Genomic DNA, 21,565 nt, shown 5'->3' with positions numbered 1-21,565 from the left:
CATCGTATATTTTGGTTGCAATCCCACTACCAGTAATACGATTTGTTGGGAAAGAGGTGTACATGCTAGAGTATGCATAAAGATTTTTCTTTGCGTAACCAAATTCTTTCATGTCCCAAATTTTGTCCAAGATTTTCTACGCAAGATGCGACATTACAAAATGGTGGCATATGCCTTTAGCAATTAAATTATTCATGTTGGCAATACTTGATATTAGGCTAATATGAGCTCTCGAGTTTGGTCAAATGATGATTATGTGTATCTATCACAGAAAAATGATGTTGGCTCTTTAAGTCATATACTAATTAGTAGCTCCTTAATATATTGAATAAATACCTTGTTCCTACCACTCTAGGAAATGCAATGTGCAATTGGAACGAAAGCGGTGAGTTAAATTTCTATGGTATGTTGGCTATCACTACCTAAGAAAAAGTAACGGTTGTATTGGGGTACATATAAGTACTATTTCTATTTGTGTTACACATATAAAGATAGTCTTGGATGGGCAAAAAATTTTTAAAAAAAAATATGAACTTAAATTTGATGTCTATTAATTTATCTTTTTCAAACTCAAAATTCACTATGCATGACTAACATTGATATTAATACTCTATGATAATCAACAATTTCCATTCAAAATAGAATTAAGTTCATAAGCATTTGGGCTACTTCTCTATAATTGGTATGATGTCTTCATTAGTGTGGGTTTTCTTTATTTTGTCTTAGGTTTTTCTTGCATTTTTATTAAGCTTGTTTAGGTTTACAAAGTGAGTTTAATTAATAACTAAGTAATAGATAAGGTGTTGAGGTGTCATCATCATAAAAGGGAGGAACATTTAGTATTTTTTGTTTACTTGATGGTCACTCTCTATTTAGTTGAATTTTTCATCTCCATCCTCTATCTAACTCTATATAAAAAACAATAGCTAGCTTGTACTTTCATGTATTGATACGTTGAGATTGATTCTTGTAGTCATTTTCTTGTAACTTCTCTTTGACTTAATGCAATATTGTCATCTTGATATTTTCATCTCTTAAAATGTCTATCATATAATTGTCTTATTCATTTATAATTTCAGCTTTTATCTCTCTTAGAAAGTTCTTGGTTATGCATATATTTCAGAATTATAATATGGTATTAGTTCTTTGATTATAATAATGTAGTTGCTCACACCTATAACACTAAGAATTATAAACAACCTAAACCAACAATGTCTGTTACTTGTTTTTCTCTTCCACCCTCTCAACCTGTGCTCAATTGTAGATACCTCATCTGACAAAGTTCACACTACTCTAGCTAAGAAATCCCTTAGACACCTATTTGGACTATGGATCCCAAATAGGACTATGGAACCCTGATTTGAGCATGGAACCCAATCTAGAATATGACATCCAAATTGGGCCATGAAATCCAATCTAGAGCATGGAACCCAAGAAGGACTGTTCTAACAAAATTAGTGGCCCTATAGTCCTAACTTTGGTCATTTTTTTATTCTCAAATAAAAAATCAACAAATCAAATACATGGAAAGGTTTTAATAGCCTACCTCATGGGTTTGGATGCCCTCTACGATGTGTCACCTCTATTGGATAGAGTGATGTATTGTCATTGATGTCAACATGTTCCTCTGTGTCTTTCAGTGTTGCAATTAGATTATGTGAGTTGGTTTGGCTAGTATGTTGCAAATAAGCCGATGCAAATTAATGTATTTTGTGATAAGAATCTCTAGTTGATTCAACAGAAGTTTCCAAGGTTCGCATGAAGATTTGATCGAGTTATGAGGTCTAGTATTGTGATTGGTTTTTTAGTTGTTTAATGATGACAATATTCAGTAAATTTGTTTGTAATGCTCTATAATTTTAATATCTTTATGTGTGGATGTGTGGGATGTGTTCTGGATGTTAATATGTGTCCCCAACTTGAGTGGTTCATGATTTGGAGGTCCACAAGTGAATCTTTAAGTTTGACAATTAGTTTTGTGAGTGTTCTTGAGATCCAGTAGAGAGATGACGATGATTCTAGTAACTCGAGTTTTTGTAGTTTTGTGGTGTGATTCATGTTTCTTGTGGATGTTTCAAGATCATGTTCTATGTGCATTGGTGGTCCGCATTGATTGTTGTGCACATTATTGAATATTTTCCTAGTCTAATGGTGTTCTTCATGTTTTTGGCCGACTTGATGATTGTAGCATGTTGCGAATGATCGAGGCATAATTCTTGGAGGTGTTTCGTATTACGGTGGTTGTTTAGGTCCAAACTATGTCTTAGCCGACATTTTCTTGCAGCACATTTAATATTGTAGCATGTGTGGTTATACTTTTGTTATATGTAACGTGTGTTGAGACGACCTTGAAATATAGGTTGATGATATGTATAAATGTATGTAATAATCATGTGAAAGAGGTATCTATGAAGTATCTGTGACTAAATTTGAATGTGTGTGATTGGGTAAGTGTGCGAACAAGTGTTTTGATCTTTCAGAAGGGTGAAGAAGTGTGTGACAGAGAAGATCAATAAGTGAGCTTACCCTGAACTGTACTTAGGCATGTTGAGATGCTATTCTTTTATTTCATGAGTCTCTAGATGAAATCTAAATGTTTTTGTAAGATAGTGAACCTTCCCTAAGGGTTGTAGCCCTTCTATTTTTGTGATTTGAGTAGTGAGCTCTAGGAACTGTGCCTGAATGCATGTGCATTCCCCATTGTAATATTTCACTTACTCCTAAAAGGGTATTATCTCATTGTGGGTAGGTTCCCACCATGGTTTTTCCCTTAACTAGGTTTTCCACATAAAAAATCTTGGTGTTATATGTGTTATTGTTGTGGTGTTGTTTTATGATTTCATTGTTTAAATTATTAGATCTCATTTAAGTTTGAAGTCGCAGTAAGTTTTTGAGCAAACTGATTCACCTGCATTCTTAATTTGTTGCATTATTTCCAACAACCTCAACATCTTTGGTTTGGGTGGCTGATGCTCTCGCTTGATTTGCATCATTTCTCTCATGATAGTGTGGATCCCTCTTTAATAATGACAAAACTAAATAAGAAAAATGAATAATTTAAAAGTTGAAGGATTTCACAATTTAAGGTAAGTTATCTCTAAACCCTAATTTAGCATACTTCAATCATTTCATCATAACTGGAGCTAGATAGCTCCAGTTCACATGTCATTTGTTGCATTTGAATCATGATTTTTCTCTTATTCATATTGGATGTTGTTTGATATGGTGTTATTATAATAAATAATCTTTTTGGAAGCATTTTTCATCACATATTTTCATTAATTAAACATGGTATACATGATACCTTGCTTCTACCTCCATAGTGAACAAGAAAAATTGGCGGCATATATCTACCCTCAAATTTCATCACTCATAGCAAGAATTATAGGTGATTTTAACAAAGTGGTTTTGTATGTTTCAGTTCCTAATGTTGTATTTCCTATATTGCTACATTAGGGGCATCAGTTAGATTTCCTTTTATGTACTTTAGATTTCCTATTCACATAGTATCATATGGCCACTAAAGTGAGGGATAAATGTAGTGTTGTAAATTTTATTCCTAAATTGTGAGTCCAATTTAACATTCTTCTTAGAACTTTCTTTAGTTTACACTCCCCTAGACATTTTTGGGACCATTGCTAGCCTTGAATTTAACCCCCAACACAAGAAGATGCACCTCCTCTCCTATTTCAAAATTTAAATATCTTATTCGATAATTTAATTATCTTGAAAATAAAAAATTAGGATCTGAGCTAATAATCTAGGGACTAAAACCGCACATCCTATTTTGGAGCAACTATGACAATTAGCTCCATTAGTCTTGCCAAAATCTCTCAAAATTTTAAATATTTCAATTGCTAACCCTAAAATTTTAGAATCTATTCTCTATTTTTATTATGACCATTTTATGTCAATTTTTTACTACAATTGAAATTGTGGCTCATATATAAGCTAGTAACTATCACCATTTTGATATAAAAACTTTATCTTAGGAAAAATATGCCATAATCCAAGTCTACAAGTCTACAAATGTAAAGAATAATAAAAACATCAATTATCATTCATCATGATGGAAAATTTAAGTAATTATTGAGGATGATAGGGAATTACTAATTTAATAGTAACTTTTACATCTTTGATATGATTTCACATCATTCTTGCATTTCTAATTTTAGCTTCAAATTTGACATTTATCACTTTTTCATTATCATATATGTGATTCATGCATTCTTGAGTTTTTTTGTACACCACCTTTTAAAGGCCTCATCTAGGTTTAAATCTAACACACTTGATTAGGGATATTTTTTCTATTTTATGCACTCTATTTCTTACCACAATCTTAGACACACTTAAGGTTCAGAGAATACACTTTCACCTTAGATCGAACTTGTCTATCATTAGAGGTGGAAACACCAAAATAGGGTTTTAAATAAGGGAAGCCCCTATATAGCTACAACCATTTTTATCTTCATTTATGCTTGTATAGGTTCAAACACAAGAATTCACACCAAGTATCAAGTATTTAAGAGGAATGAGAAAAATGAAGCAGAGACTGACATACCTAATTTAGGAGAAAATCTTGGACTATGGTGCATAGAGCCCTAGTTTTTCATGTTTGAGTTAAAATTTGAAGGAGTAGCAGTTCTAAGCCTTCTAATACCAAATCTAGATAATTTCAAACAATCAGACATCTTCTAGAGAAATGCTCCTATCTCATCAATCCAATAAGTTTAGGATCTATTTGTTGTCAAAGGTGCACCTCAATATCCCTATTCTATTTTTGTATATGTCTTTAGCTTAATGTATGCTTAATAGTCTATTTTATTAGTTTATGTAATCATTTGTGCATTCTTTAAGATCTAATTGGCTCACATCTAAATCAATCAATCAAAGGGATATATATTAGGTTTATTGAGCCTCTTTTTGTTAGGGATAGTCAAGTATAACATATCTGGATTATTTAGGATCTCTTTACTAGGACCTCTATATAGATTAATAAATTATAATTGAAATAGATTGAGGTGGAAATGATTGGGAGAGGAAGCAGGAGCTCTACTAGGGTTTCTACAGAGGAGGCACATGAGACCGAAGATGAGGGTGGCTATGTGTGTGGTCTCCTTGTTTTTGGTTTTTTGGGGTCTTTTTTCCTCCTTCCTCCCTGGCTCTTGGTTGTCTGTGTGGTTCTTGTCTTGGATAGTTGGGTCTACCCTGGGGCCTCTATTTCTAGGCTTTCTAGCGTGGGTGTGGGAGCTATTGACCAGATCGATGGTGGATGTGTTGTGGAGATTGAATCTGCTTCAAATTCTAGAGGGGTTGACAATTGTACTCTTCCCTTCTCCTTCTTGGAATTGAGGTGTGAAGGGGAGATTTGGGACCCGGGTGGAGCTCATGATGGCTGGTCCTACTATGGATCTCACATTTCACCTATTTTTGGGGCGGTTCTGAAGGTTTTATGGTTGTTTCATTTTGGCTTTTCTCTTGTCCCTCTTATTTTCCGAGGGTTGTGTGAAAGCATCTCAAGCTCAGACTGGGATCTCTCTTCACTGATCTATCTAAGGGCTTCTCTAGACAACCCTTTTCCTTCTCCTCCATTGTTTAGGTTTTTCGACGACCATCTTCAGCCCTTGTTGCATGCTTTGCAGCTGCAGGGGTCTTGTGTTCAAGGGGTTAGTTTGACCCTGGTTTTTGGTTTTGTTTAAGGCCTCTTTATTCAGCCTATGAAGAGTCGCTGGCTGAGATTGGGGATTCGGATCCTATGCTGGGGATTGGATGCCCAATGTCTTAAGGCTGAAGTGTTGTATAATGTTTTATCCCTATTTCTGGACAATTTTTTGTTTTCCTATAGAGGTGGAAACTATGGAGGATTTTGTCTGCAGGGTACCTTTCAGTTCATGCCTCTTTCTAAGTGCAAGGCTTCAAGAGCCTTCTCAAAACCTAGTTGTCTAGTTAAGCTTAGCGGCTCCATCTCTTAGATAATCTCATATTCAAAAACTTTATTTCTATTTTACAATCACATATCTACCATGTTAAAACCTTGAATAGTCCCCAATCCATCCAAAGTATCTGAGAGGTTTTCTCCAAAATCAAGAATATCATCAATTTTGTAGGGCCTATAACATTGTAAATCATACACCTTTGAGTAGGGTGTCCAATTTTGTGCTTACTTAGTACTCATTTTAGTATGTCTCATTATACTATGCATTATAGGACTTCCATATACATTTAATTAATAAATTTTAAAATAAAATCTGAGTCCTCTATTAATTTAAATCAAATCACACTCTATAAATTGGTCCCTTAAGTCTAAGTGTGCCATTTTATCATGGTTTATTCTTAATCATATCCCAATTTAAAATTCCAAAATGTAATTTAAATATTTATACATCATGGTTTCAGCCACTGAGCTAGAATTTACATTAGAACCTTGTTGTCTTGCATCCCTAAAAATTCAAAAAAAAATTGTTCAGACTAGGTCACTGTATACCTCTTGGTCTTGCACTTTTTTCCTCGAATTTTGATAAGATAATTTGGTGGTCCTAACCAATTCAAATCCCACTCTGTATGAAAAATAAAAAACTTAAGTTGGATTTTCATCAATTTTAAATCTAGGATTTCATATATAAGGCAATTCACTTCCCCATTTGTGAATACTTTTGGAGAAAGAAAAAAATATGCAATTGAAGGTATCTTAATGAACTCAAGGTGTTTCTTCAAAGGATTCTTAGATTTGAAAATCAATCAATTATAAAGTTTTCATCAATATTAATTCAACTATAGAACCTTCAAGAGACATTGGTGTTAGGGTTTCAAGCAGATCCAAAGCAAATATGAACTAACAATTATATGCAAATTTAAATATAAAAGATAAAGAAATAAAACATGACACAGATAACACAGAGATTTAACATGGTTCACCTAGAATGGGTTACGTCCACCATACACAACCGTCCAATCTTTCTTATTATCCAGCAAAAATAGTACATCAACCTTACAATGCCTTAAGCATCCCAACCGCTTATAACATGCGTTTTTAGGGCAAAAACAAAGTTGGCCTTTCTAGGATACGTGTTGAGTGTACAGTACTTTTTTGATCAGTCACCACATTTTAACAATTGGAGGATGATAGGGAATCATCGACTTGTACCTGTTCCTAAGGGATTTGGTATGACTTCATGTAATTCTTATGTTTCTACCATTTATCTTCATATCTACATCATATTTAGTTTTAGATCTATATTATTACTTCAGATTTACATTCTAATTGTGTGATTTAAAGCATTTTCATCTTAATCAGTATCATTTAGCATTTTTGTCTAACATATTTGAGTAGGACTCTAGTTTACATATTAGACTCTTTAGCTCACAACAATCTTAGACACACTCAAGATTCATGAGCACACACTTTATTGTAGTTCTAATATCAACTATTTGTGGGGGTGGAAATTTAAAAAAAGGGGGTTGACCAAGGAAAACCCCTATATAGCCACAACCCTACCATTTTTCACCTTGTAGGTGCAGTTGTAGGTACCCAATAGAGCCAAGTGTTGGAGATTGTTTGATTTGGTTGTTCATTTTTGCTACTAGGATATTCTATTGTCATTGATGTCAACATATTCCTATGAGCTTGGAAAGATTTTCTAATCTGGTTTGTAGTATTGGTTTGTTGATCACTGTTTTGTAGAGTGTTGTATTCCCTTCAGTATATTCTTGTGTGATTAGATCTCATGCTGAGGTTTTGGATTATTGTTTGGGATGATCTTGTCTATCTTCATTATAGATGGTTCATGATTTGGCATACCACAAGTTATCTTTCTTTGTAGCAGTTGTTGATTGGTTGTGTTCTTGATATTTGAGACGTTGACCAATGAAGATTTGAAAAGAGATGATTATGCAACTATTCTGGATGATTCTAATGTTCTTGATGGTGTTTCCTAGTCATGTCCTATTTTTTTTGGCAATCCACTTTGATTGTTGAGCGAGTTTTTGGCAATTTCTTTGAACCGGTGATAATTTGTGTGTTATGCATTATTTTTGGTAGTGTACCATGTTGTGGTTGATCTTGGTGGGATTTGTGGTGATGTGATCATTTGAGAATTTGAATTAGGTCCATTCTATGTCATTTAAATCATAATATTGGTTTGGTAGTTGATCTTTGTATTGTGTAATGTAATTTTTGTAATTATGAGTTAAGGGTTGAGGGTTAAGCTGACCTTGTTATGAAGGTTGATGATTTTTATATATAGGTGATATACTTAAGTAATTTAGGTGTTAGTATTGTGTCTGCACTATCAGAGAGAGGTAAATGTGTGAACAAGGATATATTATTTAGCGAAGTGTTGTGGTGAGTTTGGTGTTGCATGATAGACAACTATGCTTAACTGGAATTGTCATCAGGCATTTGTAGATGCTATTATTAAAGTTCATTCCTTTCCAATTGTAGTCTGAATCATATTGTAAGTCAACGAGACTTCCTTGAGTGTTGTAGCCTTTTAGGCATATATCTTTTGAGTAGTGAGCTCTAGACAATGAGCCTAAATGCATATGCATTCCCCATTGTAATAATTTCATATACTACTGCAAAGTATCATCTTATTGTGGGTAGGTTCCCACTGTGGTTTTTCCCTTAACTGATTTTTCTACATCAAAATCTTGGTGTTGTGTGTTGTGTTGTTTATTTGGTTATCTGTTATTACTGTGATTTATCAATTAATGTTTGGAAGTTTAATTTGTTGTGCTCTGGTGAAGAATGATTCACCCCCCTCCCCTCTCAGTCTTCCTTCTTGATTAGTGCTAACAATTTGTATCAGAGCCAGATCCTCTGGTAGAAGCTTAATCTCTTGAGGAGATTCAAGATGGCAACTCAAGGTATTCTTTTCAAGAAAGACAATTCGAGGTTTGATGGAAGAAACTACACTATATGGAAAAAATAGATGGAGGTGCATTTGAAATGTCTTCAAGAAGACTATTGGAAGATTACTAAGAATGCCTATGTTTTTCCTCATAATGGACCATCCACTCCTGATGAGATTAAGGAATCTTAATATAACATCAGAGTGAACGAAGCATTACTCAATGCCCTACTTGATTCTGAAATGACAAATGTTGTGGAACTTCAGACTGCACATGAGATCTAGGTGAAGCTTGAGATCCTGTATGAAGGTGATAGTAAAGCGAAAGTTGCCAAGTTGCAGAGTTTAAAAGGAAAGTATGAGACATTGAATATGGGAGATGATGAGAACATACATTCATACATGGCTAAAGTGAATGAGCTTATCATTGGTATCAGATCTATCGACGGAAAGATTGAAGAATATGAGATTGTTGCTAAGGTGCTAAGATCTTTGCCTTCTTCTTATAAACGTAAGGTTGCCACTATTGATGAGATACAAAGTGTAACTAGAGTGACAAGGGATGTATTAATTGGAAAACTTGCTACATTTGAGTCAAGTGAATTTGGTGAATCACTTGGAAAGTCTGAGACAACATTCAAAGCATCAACATCTGTGTTTGGTAAGCATAAATATGATCTTGATGAGTGCAGGATATCTAGATGTGAGAGAGAAAGGAGAGAGATAGCAGAGAAAGAGAGAGAGAGCTTGATGAACTTGAAGCATTCATTACCCATAGATTACCTTAAGGTGTCAATAAGTATGATGGAAAGTTAGCTTAGAGTGACAAGGGATGTATTAGTTGGAAAACTTGCTGCATTTGAGTCGAGTGAATTTGGTGAATCACTTGGAAAGTCTGAGACAACATTCAAAGCATCAACACTTGTGTTTGGTAAGCATAAATATGATCTTGATGAGTGCAGGATATCTAGATGTGAGAGAGAAGGGAGAGAGATAGCAGAGAAAGAGAGAGAGAGCTTGATGAACTTGAAGCATTCATTACCCATAGATTACCTTAAGGTGTCGATAAGTATGATGGAAAGTTAGCTTAGAGTGACAAGGGATGTATTAGTTGGAAAACTTGCTGCATTTGAGTCGAGTGAATTTGGTGAATCACTTGGAAAGTCTAAGACAACATTCAAAGCATCAACATCTATGTTTGGTAAGCATAAATATGATCTTGATGAGTGCAGGATATCTAGATGTGAGAGAGAAAGGAGAGAGATAGTAGAGAAAGAGAGAGAGAGCTTGATGAACTTGAAGCATTCATTACCCATAGATTACCTTAAGGTGTCGATAAGTATGATGGAAAGGTACCCTTAAAATATTTTTCTTGTATAAGATAAGACATTTTTCTTCTAGATGTTTGGAGAGAATAGCTAAGTATGATAAACATGATAAGTTTGATAAGTTTGATAGGAATGATAGATATGAGAAGCATGACAAGTATGATAAGTCTTATAAGTCTAACCAGAAGTTTAGGAACCAGAAGAACTATTATTATGTTGCAGATGAAGGTGTTACAGATGAAGAATTAGAAGAAGATGAAGTTGTGTTTATTTCCATTAAAGAAGATACTACTGTTCCTATTGATTCCACTAGCTTCTCTATTGAGGAGAAAGCTTTGGCTGCTAAGGTAGAAGAAAAAGGTGAATGGGTGATTGTAGCGGTTGTTCACACCATATGACTGGTGACAAAAGTAAATTTGTAAGCATGGAAAGGTATGATGGTGGAATAGTAAGATTTGGAGATGACAAAGCCTGCATAATCCATGGGAAAGGTTCTATTTCTTTTGATGGTAAGCATAACATTGATGATGTCTTGTATGTTGGAGTTTGAAGCATAATATTTTGAGTGTTGGACATATGGTTGATAAAGGTTATGATCTACAATTCAAATATGGTAAATACAAGATTTTGAATGCATCTGGTATAGAGATTGCATCTGGAACTAAGACCGAAGGTAACATTTTTCATTTGGATGCTAGTGAGAAAAGTTGTTTATTTGCTAAGATAGATGATAGTTGGCTATGACATAGAAGGATGTCATGTAAACTTTGATTCATTGATCAAGATCAGTTCTACACATGTTGTTAGGGATCTGCCTAAGATTCTTAAACCTATTAATTGGGTATGTCAAGAATGTGGTGCAAGAGCACCCAAAGACACAAATGAAGCCTAAAGGAGTCTAATATCACCCATGAGGTGAAAATGATCATATGTAGTAGGTTGATAGGATTATGAGTCAATAAGACCCAAATTGATGTAAGGCATTGTCATGGTTGCATTTTATAAGCCAACATGGACAAATGACCATGTTGGTCACTAGGAGTCTAGGAATTAGTCAGGAAAATAAATATTGGTCTTAGAAACATCAGCCCAAATCCTTGGAATAGGTCGAATACACCTAGGAGTCACCAAATTTGAAAAGTGCAAGTTGATAACTTTTGTTGTCATTGCAAAATGTTGTAAAAAGGGATAACTAATCCCCCAATGGTTGCAAAGTTTGAAAAGTGGTTGGAAACTATTAGGGAGGATATATTATGCCCATTGGGATCAATTACAGGGTTGATGTTGGTTTTGTTGTTGAAGTTGATAAAATGGATGATGTTTTGGAGTTTGGAGCAATAAAATATATTTGGAGTTTCCTGAAATTCTACATGTCTTTTGTTCATTTCTGACTTGTACGGACTGGTGGATGACTAAAACCAATTGTATGAGTTAGGTAATTCTCGTACCTTTCATTTCAATCAGGTTGTAGAGATCCATCAAAATTTAACCGGACTCATCACAAACCCTGCCAACACCTAGGGTTTCACTGTAAAGATGCCCTTAATTTGACATTTTAACCAGAGGAGCAAAAAACCTATGGGAAAATTTTAGAAGGGCCATTGTATCATAATATTTTGGTGTTGGTTTGTAGGGAGGCTCCAAGCCCAAAGAGATTGAATTGACCCTAGGCGAGCATCTCTATGTGACCGCCTAAATTGAAGAAGGGAAAATCACTTGGAGTAGACAAAGAAGATGGGATCAAGTTCTAAAACCTTGGATTTAGTGGTTTGACACCTTACCCCATATTGAAGAAATTTTGGTTTAGTCGAGGGACTAATACAAGGGGTACATGCTTTGTAAATTAGGCCTAATTGGCTTAATCAGGTCTGAAAGGACAGTAAGGGTATAGACCTTTCAACTTGTGGTTAGAGTCTAAGAATCTGCCCTTAGTTTGTCTTGTCCTTTGGAAGTTTATTAAGTTATGTGTGGAGAAATCAACCTGTAGGGCTACTAGACAGATACGACGGTTGTGAGAAAAGTACCCCCTAATACATTTGATAGTAAGATATTATGGGTGTTTTTTGTTGGTTAGACCACCAATAGACAAAATCCAATAGGTTTCCATCCCATCGGTACCAGAAGATTGTCTTCCTTTCACACAAGGGTAAAGTGTTTTCATCCTACATGTATCGGAATATTGTCTTCCTTTCACACAAGGGTAGAGTGTTTTCATCCTACATGTACCAGAAGATACTGAACCGGTATGGATCCTATCACACTAATTGTTGTGTGAGTTGAGTACTTGGAAGGTGTTTTTTTTGACACCTTGAATGAACAAAACAACTTGATTTGGACATAGTAGTTGTGGGTGAGAGAAGGTTATCACCTAGTTTGTTGCCTGGCTATACATCATATTGGTATCAGAGCGCAAGTTGGATCACTTGGGGAAAGTGATTTGTTGTTTATGTCCACAGAAGGAAGTGAGGGAGAGGCTAGCAACATGCCTCCTAAGAGTATGTCTCAAGATGCCATCAAGAGTTTGTTTGAAGAGATGTTTGAAAATAGAGTGAGGGACTTAGAGAAGGCCAAAGACAAAGGAAAGGAGGGAGAATGTGACTCTGATGAAGAAGAATAATAGGGGGGAGAAGAAGAAACCCCATGGCAGGAAGCTACGTTACCTATAGATCAGAGGTCATTTGTTGAGGTCCCAAAGTCCATTGGTAGAGAATCCTCATCAGGTAAAGATGACATCCCTATGTTCAGTGGGAAAATGAATGTAGAAGAAGTGATGGATTGGATTGAGGCATTAAACAACCATTTTGAATGCAAAGAGACCCCTGAGAATAAGAAGGTTATCTTTACTAAGTCCAAGATGAAAGGAGAAGTGCTCACTTGGTGGAATTACCTCCAAGGTGAGAGGGGGAAGGGAGATAAAGGTATTATAGCCTCATGGGATAAAAAATTGGCAAAAGTGAAGGTGCAATTCATCCTAGTAGACTATGAAGTCCAAGTCTACAAGAAGTTGCAAGGTTTGAGGGAAAAAGACCTTGATGTGAGTACATATACCGAGGAGTTTCATAGGTTGAGTCTAAGGACCAAACACCATGAGGAGGAACCAGAGAAAGTGGCAAAATATTTCAGTGGATTGAAATATAGTGTCCAAGATGAGATCATAAAACTAGCACCAGAGACAGTTAACAAGTTCTTTGAACTAGCACTAAGTGCAGAGGAGAAGTTAAGGAGAAATAATGATCATAATAACAGAGGTAGAGGGGGCAGAAACTTTAGAGGAAGAGGCCCTATGAATGGTAGATGATAGAGTCCTAGGCCACAAGGAGAGGCTAACCAAGAAAGTTAGCATGGAGATGGTAACACAAGACTAGTTTCAGAGGAAGAAGACCCAATTATAGAGGTAGATTTGGTGGAAGAAGATCAAAGCCTTTCACATGCTACAACTATAATCAAGTAGGTCATACCATAGCTAAGTTCCCTGAGAAGATCAGATAAAGCTCCCAAGGAGAGGGGAGAACACATTTGGTTCAAGACACTAATTGTCAGAGTGTCAATTCACTTGATTCCTATGGACTTCCAAAGAGAGGAGAAGCCTTGATGATAAGGAGAACATTATTGAAGGTACCAAGAAATACTGAACCTCCACAAAGGAAGACACTCTTCTGAACATCTTGCAAAGCAAGAGGCAAGGTATGTAAGGTTATAATAGATTCAAGTTCAACTGAAAATTTAGTATCCTTAGAAATGGTAGAGAAACTAAAATTAAAAATAATTCCTCATTCATTTCCATATAAAGTTTCTTGGCTTACTAAAGGAAAAAAAACCTTGGTAGAGGAGAAATCATGGCTTGAATTTCAGATAGGAGCAATATAAGACAAAATTTTGTTTGATATTGTTGAGATGGATTCATGTCATCTTCTTTTTGGGAGGCCATGGAAATATGACCTCAAGGCCCATCATGATGGACACAAGAACACCTACTCCATCACCAAAGATGAAAAGGTGATTGAATTGATACCCCTACCTGATAACAGTGAGGATCAGAAGGAGAAGGAGGCCAATATCATGATCATGGAAGGAAAAGAGTTCCTCAAGGCAATCAAGAAGGAAGGAACACCTTGTTTTGTAGTGATGTCAGTACCAAGGAAAGAAGAAGAGCCCATTGCAGATGGCAATGTAGAAAATAAAAGGGTGATAGTCCTTGAGGAGGTGAAGGAAATGCTGAGAAAATACAAGGACATAGTTGCAGAAGAGTTTCTAAGAACCCTACCACAAATAAGGTAGATAAGCCATTGCATTGACTTCATTCTTGATGCCACCTTACCAAACAAACCAACCTACAAAATGACTCCCCAACAAAATGAGGAAGTTGCAAGGCAGATCCAAGAGTTACTTGATAAAGGTTTTATGGGGAAGAGATTGAGCCTTTGTGTAGTCTCATCTGTTTTAGCACCAAAGAAGGAGGGAACATGGAGATTATGTACTGATTCTAGGGCCATTAACAAGATAGCCATGAGGTATAGATTCCTTATGCCTAGAATAGAAGATTTGCTTGATTGTTTAGGAGGTGCAATATATTATTCCAAGATTGATTTAAAAAGTGGTTATCACCCAATAAGGATTAGACAAGGTGATGAATGGAAAAATTATTTTAAAACAAACAAAGGATTGTATGAATGGAGGGTGATGCCATTTGGGTTGTCAAATGCCCTAGCATTTTCATGAGACTCATGAATGAGGTGTTGAAGGAGTTCATTGGTAAGTTTGTCATAGTGTATCTAGATGACATCCTAGTGTTTAGAAAGAGAAAGGAGGAGAACCTAAAACATTTGGATATGGTCTTGAGAAGGTTGACTAAAGAGAAACTAATGATAAAAATGGAAAAGTGTGTATTTTTGTAGGAAGAACTGACTTACCTTGGGTTTGTGATTTCTAGAGGAAATGTGAAAATGGATGCTGATAAAGTGAATGACATTCTCACATGGCCAAATCCTAGAACAATTGGTGATGTAAGGAGTTTTCATGGCCTAGTTACCTTTTATAGGAAGTTTATCAGGGATTTTAGTCAGATTTGTGCTCCCATGTTAGAGACCATCAGGGGTGGACAAAGGTGCAAATTTTCATGGACCAAGGAGGTGGATGAAGCAATTGAAATGTTGAAGAAAAAGTTATCCTAGCAACTGGTTCTTACCTTAACTAATTTTGACAAAAACTTTTAGATTGAACATGATGCAAGTCATTTGGCAATAGGTGCAGTACTCAACCAGGAAGGTAGACCAATTGTATTTTTTAGTGAAAAGTTGAATGATGCTAAAAAGAAATATTCTTGCTATGATTTGTAGATGTATGCATTAGTTCAAGCACTAAATAAGTGGTGGCACTATTTACTTCCCAAAGATTTTTTTGTGTATATAGACAATCAGGCATTAAGCTTCCTAAATAGTCAAAAGAAATTGAGCCATAAACATATGAAGTGGGTTGATTCCATTCAGGCCTACACCTTTACAATCAAACATAAGAAAGGTGTCTCAAACAAAGTTGCAGATGCTCTTAGCAAGAGGGCACTAACAATTTCAGAAATCCAGTTGGAGAGAGTAGGAGTTGATTCCCTCAAGGGTATGTATGTTCCAAATGAAGATTTCAAAGACATCTACAAGGTATGCACTGAGTTTAGTAGCAAGTATCATTTAGAGTATTATGATTATTTGATTCAAGATGGTCTTCCTTTCAAAGGATGACAGTTATGCATTCCTAAATGTTCAATGATGGATAACATAATTAAGGAGAGGCATAGTGGTTGTATGGGGGGACACTCTAGAATAGACAAAAATCTTGAGTTGGTGAGAATATTTTATCACTGGCCTAAATTGCAAATAGATGTCAGAAAATTTGTAGATTCATGTGTGGTGTGTCAAAAAGGCCAAGGAGACAAAAACAAATGTAGGACTATACCAACCATTGCCCATTCCTTCAAGACCTTGGGAAAGTGTGAGCATGGACTTTGTGATGGGTTTTCCAAGAACTCAGAAAGGTTTTGACAATGTTTTTGTGGTTGTTGACAGGTTTAGCAAGATGGCGCATTGCTTTCCATGCAAGAGAACAAGTGATGCTACATATGTTGCAAACCTTTCTTTAATGAAGTTGTAAGAATACATGGTTTACCCTTGAACATTGTGTCAGACAAAGATGTGAAATTTGTAGGAGATTTTTGGTGGAATTTATGGAGGAAGTTAGGCACAAACTTGTCTTTTAGTTCAGCTTATCATCCCCAAACAGATGGCCAAATGAAAGTGGTCAATAGGTCACTCAGAAACTTGTTAAGGTGCCTCACCAAGCAACATGGTGAAAAGTGGGATTCCATCATCTCCCAAGAAGAATATGCCTATAATGATTTTGTCAATAGGAGTATCGGCATAAGCCCTTTCCAAATTGTCTATGGATTGAATCCAAGAGGTGTGTTGGAATTGAGAAACCTACACTCAACTAAACATATCAGTGCTTGTGGAGAAGAATTTGCTGAAGGGATAAAGGATATTCATGACCAATTTAGGATGCAATTACAAAGAATTATAGAGAATTACAAGGAGCAGGCTGACAAAAGAAAGAGAGATGTGTAGTTCCAAGTTGGAGACATGGTATGGGAAAATCTAAAAAAGGAGAGATTGTCAAAAGGGAAACACACAAAGCTCATGATTAGAAATGTTGGACCTTGTCAAATACTTAAGAAGTTTGGGAACGGTGCATACGAAATCCAATTACCTTCAGACATAGGTATATCCGCACTCTTTAATGTTGCAGATCTGACAACATTCAAAGGTGCAGTGCAAGAAGATGGTACATTCTCGGTGGAAGATGTTGTAGACATACCAAAGGACTTTCCAAGTCAAGGGCCACCCAAACTTGAAAGGATATTGGACACCAAGATTGTGAAGCAAAATAGGAATAAGGTCTACAAACAATACCTTGTCAAGTGGCAAGGACTCCCTGAGGCAGATGTAGTATGGATGAATGAAGACCAAATGAAGAAACATGGGACTACATTGCAAGAACTCATCTCAAGTGGAATTGGGATTCAACCACCCAGGGAGTATGGTGCAGGAGCACCCAAAGAAACAAATGAAACCTAAAGGATTCTAATATCACCCATGAGGTGAAAATGATCATATGTAGTAGGTTGATAGGTTTGTGAGTCAATAAGACCCAAATTGATGTATGTGGTTGCATTTTATAAGCCACCATGGACAAATGACCATGTGGGTCAGTAGGAGTCTAGGCATGAGTTAGGAAAATAAATATTTGTCTTGGAAACATCAGCCCAAATCCTTCGAATAGGCCAAATACACCTTGGAGTCATCAAATTTAAAAAGTGCAAGTTGACAACTTTTGTTGTCATTGCAAAATGTTGTAAAAAGGGATAACTAATCCTCCAATGGTTCCAAAGTTTAAAAAGTAGTTGGGAACCATTAGGGAGGATATATTATGCCCACTAGGATCGATTCGAGGGCTTTTGTTGATGTTGTTATTGAAGCTGATGAAATTGATGATGTTTTGGAGTTTGGAGCAATAGAATATATTTGGAATTTCCTAAAATTTTGCGTGTTTGTTGTTCATTTCTAACTGGTATGGATTGGTGGATGCTTGAAACCAATTGGATGAGTTATGGAAGTCTTGTACCTTTCATTTGAATCAATTTGAGGTCTTTAAACAATTGATTTGTAGAGATCCATCAAAATCTAACCAGACTGGTCACAAACCCTGTCGACACCTAGGGTTTGATTGTAAAGATGCCCTTAATCTGACATTTTCAGCAGAGGACCAAACAACCTATGGGAAAATGTTAGAGATGACATTGTATCATAATATTTTGGTGTTAGTTTGTAGGGAGGCTCCAAGCCCGAAGAGATTGAATTGACCCTAGGTGGGCATCTCTATGTGATCGCTTGAACTGAAGAAGGGAAAATCACTTCCAGTAGACAAAGAAGATGGGATCACATTCTAAAACCTTGGATTTGGTAGTTTGACACCATATACCACATTGAAGAAGTTTTTTTTTAGTCAGGGGACTAATACAAGGGGTACTTGCTTTGTAAATTAGGCCTAATTGGCTTAATTAGGTCTGGAAGGACAATAAGGGTATAGACCTTTCAACTCGTGGTTAGAGTCTAAGCCTTTGGGAAATTGTGTAACATGATCAAGGGTATCTGAATCTACCCTTAGTTTTTCTTGTCCTTTGGAACTTTATTAATTTGTGTGCGGAGAACTCAACTGGTAGGGCTAGTAGTCTACTAGTAGGGCTACTAGACAGATAGGACGGTTGTGAGACAAATACCCCCTAACACATTTGATAGTCAGATCTTATGGGTGTTTTGTGTTGGTTGGACCACCAATAAACAAAATCCAATAGTTTTCCATCCCACCAGTACCGGAAGATTGTATGCCTTTCACACAAGGGTAGAGTATTTTCATCCTACTGGTATCGAAAGATACTGAACCGGTATGGAACCGGTCACACAAATTGTTGTGTGATTTGAGTACTTGGAAGGTGTGTTGTTTGAAACCTTGAGAAAACAAAACAACTTGATTTAGACATAGTAGTTGTGGGTGATAGAAGGTTATCACCTAGTTTGTTGCTTGTCTCTATGTCAGAATGTCAGTTGGGTAAGCAAACAAGAATTTCTTTCGAGAGTAAACGATATGCATTAGATGGATTGTTAGATCTTGTGCATACTGACCTATGTGGACCTAGAAATGTAAGAAGTATGTAGGGTGATAGATACTTTATGTTACTAATTGATGATTATTCCAGAATGATGTGGGTTGTCTTTTTAAAGGAAAAATCAGAAGAATTTGAGAAATTCAAGATATCCAAATTTAAAGTTGAAAATGAGTCTAGATTGAAGTTGAAGTGTCTGAGATTTGATAGAGTTGGAGAATTTTGTTTTGGTGAATTCAATTCTTTCTTGTGAGATGCATGGAATCAGAAGACAATTTGATGCAAGAGCATTCAATGTAATTAATTAGAATCAATTAGGGTATTTGATAGATAGACTATTCCTAGAAGATAGATCTTTCAATTCAAGGTCCTGGTTGTGACCTATTCTTCCTGGCTGGTATGTTGTAACCCAGTTTTTATTGGTTGGGTGTAATCAAATTTCATGCAATAAAACTATTTTTTCTACATTGGCTCCATCATATATGTGTGTTTTCGTTGTGTTTACTCTTGCTGACCGGTTCAGATTGATCACCTTGAGGTTCCTCCTATTTTAGATGTTGCAAGAACCATGTTGATTGAAGGAAATGTTCCAAAGCTCTACTAGAGAGAAGCTATTAGCACTGTAGTCTACACATTCAATAGAGTTCCTATCAAAGGTAATATTGGTAAGACTCCTTATGAACTTTGGTTTGGTCATGTCCCTATTATGAAATATTTCAAAGTCTTTGGTAGTAAATGCTATATCAAGAGAGATGAGGATATTGGAAAGTTTGATGCTAGAAGTGATGAAGGTATCTTCTTGGGATAATCTACAAATAGCAAGGCCTACCAATGTTATAAAAAGAGATTGAGAAAGATAGTTGAGAGTGAAAGTATGAAGATGGATGAAAACCTTGGGAAGGAGATCAGAGCTTATGATGAAGGTCAACATATTGTTTTAGCTCGTATTCAGCCCGAAGAGACTAAGAAGAATGACCTAGTAGAGACAAAGTTTGTTGTTGTTTCCAATGAGAATGTTCATGATCTTGAGTTTGAAAATCAAAACAATGAGAAGACTCTAAGGTATGTAAGATTAAATCATTCTAAGAATCAGATTATTCATGATACGAGTAAAGGAGTAATAACTAGAAGAAAGTTAGTTGTAGAAGAAATGTTTGATTTCTAAAGTTGAACCTAAAGATGTTGTTAAAGCTTGTAAATATGATAATTGGATTAGATCCATGGAAGAAGAGTTAGATAAGATTGAAAAGAACAATACTTGGGAACTTGTCTGCAAAGGTTATTCACAGCAAGAAGGGATTGATTTTGAAGAAAAATTTTCTCCGATTGCCAGAATTGAAGTTGTTCTGATTGATTAAAAAAGAGGTTTTAAGGACCTGAAACCATTACATCTTAGATAGAAAAAGAGCAGCAAGAGGAATTAAAGTCCGCATACAAAACAACTAGCCAAAAAACCAGTGAATAGAAAAAATAGCAAAACAACAAAACAGAGCAAAGAAACTGAGGAGATACTACATAGAAATTTTCTTTAGCAGGTCCTCTACCTTTATCACCAACTCATCATAGTGCAAGTTCTGGGACCTTGAGCTTCCCTCGTTCCTTCAGCATCCAAGTCAATTTCCTAGATTTCCTTGTCATCATCAAGCTTACTGATGAGGGTATGAGTATTATTGGCCAAGATTTTTAGAATACTAAGACTCTGCTCCACAATGTTCTTAAAGCACTCTTCAATTTTTTCCACTTTGGTGATTATATCCGAGAGTGTTTTTTCACTAGTTTCTGCAAGGCTTTTTCTATCCAGCATCTCCTTTTCAATCTTCTCAAACCTAGGGTTAAAAGCATCTCTGATGTCTTCCGCTTTAGCAATAGTGTTTTTCAGATCCTCGATATAGTTAGCCATTGTACTCCCCTCCAATATTAATGGTCTCTAGAATCAGGACTCTATTGCATAGTTTTTTATACTCATCCACAGCTTTCTTGTAACCATCAATGAGCCATTCCATAGTTTTCATAAAACCATTCAAGGCCTCGAGAGGAGGGCTAGAGGAGGGAGTCTCTTTTCCAGGGGTTACCTGTTCATCTTTAGGGATATGGAGGGCGGAGATAGTATCGGCAGCCTTGAGAGTCTCTTCCATTGTCTCCTTTTCTAGGTTGTGCTAGGCTTCCAGGGTCCTAGCTTGCTTGTCAGCTTCCGGTTCCTTGCCAATCTCCTCTTTTTTCTTATACTTTTTGCGGGTCTGGGCTTTTTCTTTACTTTTCTTGTTCAGCACCCCCTTAGGGTTCTTCTTCTCCTCAGAATAATCTGAATCCTCTTCTTCTGAAGAGATGCTGATCAAGGGTTTGCTTTGAAGCTTTTTGCCCTTAGAAGATGAGGGTCTTGATTTCCTCTTCTTACTACTCTCATACTCTGAGTCATCAGAGCTATCCTCATTATCAGATGAGGAATCATTGTCAGATTCCTCCTCCTCTAAAAAAGCAGAATTAGACATATCTTCCTCAGAGTCCACAGAGGGTTGCATCTAGTTAATTTGATTGGCCTTTAAATGGTCATAAATGAGGACCATAAGACCTTGGTGCATTGCGGTATCGCCTAGAGGATTCTCTTTGTAGGCTTTTAGGGAAGCATTCATTGAGCAAAGCAAGAAATAAGGAAAATTCACCTTATCATTATGCCTAAAATG

This window comes from Cryptomeria japonica, chromosome 2 (assembly GCF_030272615.1).
Source record: "Cryptomeria japonica chromosome 2, Sugi_1.0, whole genome shotgun sequence".
NCBI lineage: Eukaryota > Viridiplantae > Streptophyta > Pinopsida > Cupressales > Cupressaceae > Cryptomeria > Cryptomeria japonica.
This window is presented reverse-complemented; position numbering follows the sequence as displayed.